Here is a 7,082-nt window from a genome sequence, read left to right as displayed (position 1 = left end):
CCTGGTTTATAATTTAAAAGCTTCTTTTGATAAATTAACTATCTTCCCCCTAGTGAATCAACCATCAGCTCTGGTCTTGGTTTCCTGGAAACTGAGAAGGGATGACAGGACCCCACCTGGCCACCCGCCACTCCAATGACTGCCTCCCTCCTCCCCAGTGCTCTCACCCTTACCACCGGCAGGACGTGGGACTTCTTTTCTGTGAATACCTGACCCATGAGGGCAAAAAGCATCAGCTGAGGGCCATGGAGAAGTAAAAGATGGGAAACGACCTTAGGAACGGGCCTCACTAAAACACTCCCGTGCAGCCACCGTAACTGCTTAAGGCACACGGGCACCAGCCCTGGAAGCTGCAGTTAACTCCAGGCCGGTGTCTGCTAGTCCTAACTTCGAGCACCTCGGGCAGGTTCCCTTGTTTCCCCGCACCCTTCCCCTGCCAGCAATAGTCCCTGAAGTCAGCTCCCAGGTGAGAGGAAACCCTTTCACATATGAACGTGATGGGTTATTACCTTAAACTTGTCTAAATTTGGGACAGTTTGAACAGAAATATCGACATGAAGGGACAGGAAAAAGCCCGCTATAGGGAGGGGCGGGTCATGGGTTCACGTAGATTCTGCCTCTCAGGTAAAGGGTGGCCTGTTGGTCCCCCTGAGTTTTAACGTCTGCACTCAGAATTCCTCACTAGCGGTGGCTCCCACTTTCTTCGCCCATGCTTTCTGCTTTGGCCTTTTAACTGCCCGTAGAACAAAACCACAACTGGAGCCAGGGTGGGGTAAGGGGGTGGGATTATTCTTTGCGCTGAAATCACTGTAATGGCATGAAAAGTACATGGTCTGAGGTGTCAAGAGACCTGGGTTCTAGTCCAGGTTCCAAAGTGAACAGCTGTACAGACCTGAGATCAGTGGCCCTTCCCAGGCTGAAGAGTGCCTGGTCCTTTGGGGTCTAGATTAGTGATTACAGATTTACAACATGTTTACCTTTCAAGTTCAGGAGCAAGAAATTAAGAATTCTCAGAAATTCCCTAAATCATTAAGTTTTTCTTAAAATACTTGAAACATTTTTCGTATTTTCCCCATTATCATAGTTAGCTGGAAAAATTGTAACAAAGAGGAATATTAAGCTCAGGAGTATTTTCAAAGAACTGTAGCTTATAGGGAATATTTAAACCCTGGAAAAATCATGCAACGTTATTGGATAGTATTCAAGGAACGTATCGTTCAAATATCTTAGCAAGGTTAAGGATCCACAGAATCGTGTGTCAAAATTGCTAAATTAAAATTTATTTTGTTTCCAAAGCTTATCTCTTCAAACAAAGCTCACAGGACTTGTATAAAGTAAACTGTGTGTATAAACTTATCTGCAAAAATAGCTCAGTTTGTAGCAGACAATGCTAGACGCACACCTGGGGCACGGCAGCGGCTGCAAGCAAGGCTGAGTCTACGGCAATCCTTTCCCTCCTGCACGCTCCGGCCGGTTCCTTCACCCTCAACTCCGCGTGGTGGGGTTTCTCGCTCTTGTTTTATCTCATAAAGATGGATTCCCTCAAGCCAGTTAACATCTGTACCCTCCTAAGCTTTAGTATTCACAGAGAATTTATTTTTCTCATTTCCTCAAGTGATTTATCTGGGGATTGTGGATTCAAGACAGACCTTTCCTGAGAAACGCTGGGAAGCCATGCCTGCGTGGAGCCGCTAGTCCAGGCCCTAGCCCAGCCCCACAGCACCACTCGTGGGGACAGGGTCTAGGGGAAGTAGGCTGGGAGTCATGCACACGTGCAAAATCTAGGCAACTCCTCTAGATCGGGTCCCTCGTGTGCAGGAGGAGGATCCTGTCACCAGCCCCCAGAACTGCAGAGTAAACACACTACAGACCAGCTTCCTGCGGAACCACCCTTCCCCTAGAGGTGGCTGCAGCAGGCTCCCTGGGCATCTGGCCTGTGAAGGGACATGTCCCACTTCTCTGAAGGAGGCAGTAAGAGCATCAGCTCTAGAATCGGACACGGGAGTTCACAGCCTCCTGCCACCTAAGTGTCACGCGCTCTGATCTCAGGAGTTAGCTGCCAGCCGAGGAGAACATGGAGTTAGAAGGATAAAATACGGCAGCCCGGGGGGCTCAGCGGTTGAGCGACCCCCGGGTCCTGGGATGGAGTCCCACATCGGGCCCCCTGCATGGAGCCTGCTTCTCCCTCTGCCTGTGTCTCTGCCTCTCTCTCTCTCTCTGTGTCCCTCATGAATAAATAAATAGAATTTAAAAAAAGAAAAAGGAGGATAAAATATCGTGGAGACCCGAGGAGAGCAGAGACAGGGAGCCGGTGTCTGTCTTCTCCTGTCCATGTCCTGCAGCCAGCTGTGCCCAAGGCAGCCGGAGTCCCCCAGGAAACAGCATTCCGTGCGCAGGCAGCACAGGTGCCCCGACGAAGGCCAGAGATAGGGAGAAGACCTCCTTTGGAACTAGTCCCACTTTAAGAAAGTTCAAAGGAAAAAGGCTGGATTTTGCCAATTCCATAAATTAGTAACCGTGGGCTACAGAGAAAGTTTTATTCAAATCCTTGAAACCTCAACTTGGGAAATAGTCGCCAACCCTATGCAAGAGATCAAGCAGGTTCAGACACGCCCTTGACCTCAGGCAGCTCAAGGTCTAAAACAGGAGGCTGCCCAGGACACAGGGATAGCGGGGACCCTGAGGCCGGAGAGCTTCCTCCCTGCCGGGGGAGCCGGCCTCCGAAGGAGCGGCCAGACTTCAAGGGCTCGCACAGCAGGGTGCTCCAGGCTGACGGGGTGCCCCGACACAGCAACACTTCACCCCGCACCCTGGGGCCATCTCCCTGGCACGGTGGGCAAGGAGAGGCAGAAGGTGAAGATGGAAAAGTGAGGTCAGGCAAGGCTCTGAAGGGCCTTGAAGGCCAGGCCAAGGAACCAGGCTCTAACCCGAGAGCAACAGGGGCTGTCCCTCTGGGGTCCCCAAAGCATTTTCAGCGGGATGGCTTCATACACAATTTCCTGGTGTATCAGAAACTTGTAAAAAAGGGACACTGCCATTTCCATTCTCTGTCCCTCTGCTGAGGCAGCCCCCGGAGTCCCCCTGGCTACTACAAAAGGCTCTCCTGGACCTCTGAAGCGCCTCGGCCTTAAGTCCCCAGCAGGGCTCACGCCAGGGCCTGGGAGAGCCTCCCTCGTATCTCTGGAGGAACCAAGGGTTAAGGACAGTCCGTGTCGGAACCAGAGCCTGGAAGGCCCCCCTCCCCAACGTACTATACCCTTCCCTCTAGGGAGACCCAAAAATCCAGAGGTCTGTGGGCCCCCACCCGAGCCGCCCATGGGTCTCCCCAGAGCGGGGTTACCTTGGGACGGTTCATGGAGGAGGCCCAGCTCCAGGCCTCTCACCCCCAAGGGCTCTGCTTCGCTGCCCTCCTCCGCCTGAGACCCGGGGAGCAGGTGCGGGAGCAGCACGCACGGGGCGAGCAGGCTTGGCTTTACCATCCCTGACACGCCACCCCTGGCTGGGCCTCACTGCAGTTGTCTCCTCCGGTCATCTATAAAACGGAGAGCAGCTTCGACTGCTGGTTTACTAGCTTTTGTTATGACAAAGAAAACTTACGGAAATCAAAACCCCTCAAAACCCAAATCTTACAAGGAAGCTTAATAAATAATAATAAAAGGCAGTTATACTGGCTGAGGTACGGGTGGGGGCCTCACACCCTGAGCCCCACCCAGGAAGCACCCAGGGTGCCTTCTGTCAACCTCTAAGGCCCAGGAGAACAAGTCTGGAAATACTGGCCTGGCAGTTCCCTAGGGGCCTTTCCACTTAAGGATGCTCAGCGTCAACGCTCAGGTGACAAGGTTAGAGCACGGGCTCAGGGCCTAGGTGTCTGATGAGCGGGGCTCCTGAGCCTCCCGATACCTGTCGCGGCCAGGCTAGGGGAGCGTCTGGACCTACTTCCCAGCCACGAGGCTGTGTCTACTACCTACTATGCCCCCGGACCTACCCACATTCACGAAGCCCCCTCCCACCTCCTCAGACTCAGGAAAAACAAGTACCATCCTTAGTTTCAAGGAATTAACCCTGCTCGTCCCGAAACTCTACCATTAGCAATTCATCCTCTTGGACAGAGTGCTTGCCAGCCCCCTAGAAGGCGACCCTCGTCCTACGCCTCGGGTGTAGCTCACCAGTCCATTCCTCCTCCCGAGAAGCAGGAGAGTAGATCCTGGGCCCTGGAGGCGCAGTGACTGAAGGAGCCGAGGACAGTCACCCTCACTGCCACCTCCCCGTGGCCTCCCCACATAACCGTCCTCGCCTTCCCACCCCCTGGCCACCCTGAGGCATGAAGAAGAGACAAGTTCCACCGGGTTCTTGCTCAGCAACCAACCCGCCTCCTCTTCCAGCCTCAGGGCTCAGACCTTCGGCCTCTCAAGTTCCTTAGCGCTTCCACACTGACAAAGACACAGAATCCAGAGGTGCCTGGAAGCAGAGAGAGGCTCCCCGTCCCCAGAGTGCAGCGCTGCAGGCGGGTGGCAGCCATCAGGAGACACGAAAGCGCCCCCTCAGTCCTCCTCCATGCCCTCCTCCAGCCACTTGAAATAGCGGACATCTCCTTGGTCCACGGGAAGACTGAAGACCTCTGGGATTTCAAAAGGATGCACCAACCTTTGGAAAGAAAGCAGAGCCCGTGAGTGACTATGATTACAATCAGCCTATGCAACTAGGCCCGACTGGAAAGCCTCACGCGACGTGCCCGGCAGCCCGCCGTCCAGCGCCGACGCCCACCGCCCCGGAGCCGGTTTGCCATCTGTCAACAAGGGATGAGTTGGGCCAGATGGCTTCAGAGTCTCACGGTCCTGGGTCCCAATTCTCAGCCTGCCCCTTACAGCTATGGAACTATGCACAGATCACCTAATTTCTCCAAAGGCCCTACAAAGAGGGGATAAAAATCGTCCCTCTGTGACTAGATCGCCAAGGATTAAGTTGAACGGGGCACAGGAAGCACTCTCCTGGTATACTGACCAGCGCTGGGCTCCGGTCTTGCGCCTTCCCCAAACAAGCCACCATCCCCAATACCTCCGGATTCTCTTCACCTAGAAAGTTCTCTGTGGATCACTTAAAAGCCTACCTTATCCCTCAAGGCCCAACTCAACCACTGACCTTCTTCAAAGGCTCTTCCTCGACCATCCAAACCCACAGGGATCTCTCCTTTCTCTCCGTTTCTTTCACCTGGCCCTCAGCACACAATGCAAGTTCTCTTTACTTCTCAGACCGAATATATACGAGGCCTTGGGCCTCAGTCTCCCATCTGTCAAATGGGGGTGATAATTCCCTGCTTCCTTTCCAGTTAAAAAGTCACTGTCAAGTTCTCATGAGACAGCATGCTTAGCGAATCACCACACACACGCACGTGCTTAAACATTTGGAGTTGGAATAATTTTATCCAGTGACTGAGGATAATGAATTTTCTTATTTTAGGGACACACATTAGTGTACATGTTTGTTTATTCTGGGGTAGGTGTGCAGAGAGATAGGGAGGGAGAGAATCTCCACGCCCAGTGCAGAGCCTGATGAGGGGCTCAATCCCAGGACCCTGAGATCATGGGTCATGTGCTGAAATCAAGAACTGGATGCTTAACCAACTGAGCCACCCAGGCACCCCTACTGTTGTTACTTTAAAAGAACTAAAAACTTTTAGCTTCTCAGTTTTAATTTCTAATACAATAAACTTAAATATAACCCACATAAACAAAGCTCCTCTGGGTCCTTGATAATATTTAAACGTGTAAAAGGATCCTGAGTCCAAAATTTGGAGAACCACTATCTTCACTAACCCATGCCACCCTCTCATTGCACAGAGAATCTGAGGGCCAGGTACATGCCTGGGGTCATGTGGGAGGCTGGTGACTAGGCTCCAGGTCTCTTGCCTTTGAAGCTCATTCACTTAGTTCCCAGTGCGTCCCCTGGCTGAGAAGAGAGGCCAGCATTACCTGATATAGCCGGACAGCACGTGGACCTTGGAAGTCTTTGTCTTTATTAGCTGTAAAAGAAAAAAAGTCCCGCTTTAAGAAAGACCTCAGCCCCAGTGCTGCAGCTACTCGTCCACCTGGCCACTCGGGAATAGCACTCCTCCAGGTGACAGGGCACTGATGCATTCGCAAATTAGCCTAGGGCATCTGTTTTGGGGCAAGAACCTCAGTTGACTGATCTTTGCTCAATTTTAATTGGAACCTGGGAAAAGGCCTTGGTCTCACTCTTCCCATATCAAGGCCCCAACCCCCATCCTCACTCACCAACAGGATCTCAGTGGCTTCTTCGATTTCTCCATTCCAGAAGTACCTGGAAAAGGGAACAAAACCATATTATTATGCTTACAAGATGAGCTCGCTGAGATGATAAACCTGGCCCAATCAAGTGACTTACCAAGGTGGAAACTTTACAATCTTTCCAAGCCCACACAAACATGTTTACATTGGCCAGGTCCCCAAAGGTCATCTAGTCCAACCACTCTAATGCATGCTTCTAGCAGCTGCCCGAACGTTCCTGGGGGTGAGAGGCTCACTGTCTCTTAAAGAAGTCCATCAATCTACCTGCACAGCTAGTCCCGGGATGCTGACGTATTTTGATGAGGGAAATGGAATAGACCAGAAGTAACGACAGTGAGGGTGTCAATGAAATGAAAGGGAGAAAACACAGAGACAGCTTGTCACATCAGCCAACCCCTCAAAGTTTTCCAGAGAATTCAAAAGCAGTGGGAATTATTTTCTTTGATATCCCTAGGAGGCTTACTCAGGGATGGAATGCCCAGTCGGACTTTTTTGCTAATAGCAAGCCGACTAATTTAAACAAAGACTGTGCAGACAAGATTCACTATTTCTAAACTACAGCTTTTTCCTCCCTTCTCCATACACAGCCTACTTTTGCTTTTGTTGGTTGATATAAATCCCCTAGTTGACTTCCTCCGAATATAAATTAACAATGAACTGTTCATTAAGCAAATGCCTTTGAGTTGCTCTTTGACAACCTCCCATTAGTTCAGTGCTCTTCCTACCAGCCGGGGCCTGACCCAGCAGTCCCCACACCCTTCCACAGGCGATAGCAAA

General features: G+C 51.6%; 1 long non-coding RNA gene across 1 annotated transcript; it reads right to left on the bottom strand.

Moving 5' to 3' along the window:
• Positions 1-4,607: 4,607 nt before the first annotated feature.
• Positions 4,608-7,082, bottom strand: LOC144322762 (uncharacterized). Its single transcript, XR_013388412.1, has 4 exons — positions 6,403-7,082; positions 6,273-6,318; positions 5,970-6,019; positions 4,608-4,644 (listed from the first exon to the last, which is right to left on the bottom strand). It is a non-coding gene; the product is annotated as an uncharacterized LOC144322762 (long non-coding RNA).

Source organism: Canis aureus, chromosome 10 (genome assembly GCF_053574225.1).
Source record: "Canis aureus isolate CA01 chromosome 10, VMU_Caureus_v.1.0, whole genome shotgun sequence".
Classification (NCBI taxonomy): Eukaryota; Metazoa; Chordata; class Mammalia; order Carnivora; family Canidae; genus Canis; species Canis aureus.
The sequence above is the reverse complement of the archived record's forward strand: the minus strand, read 5'-3'. Positions and strand labels throughout refer to the sequence as shown.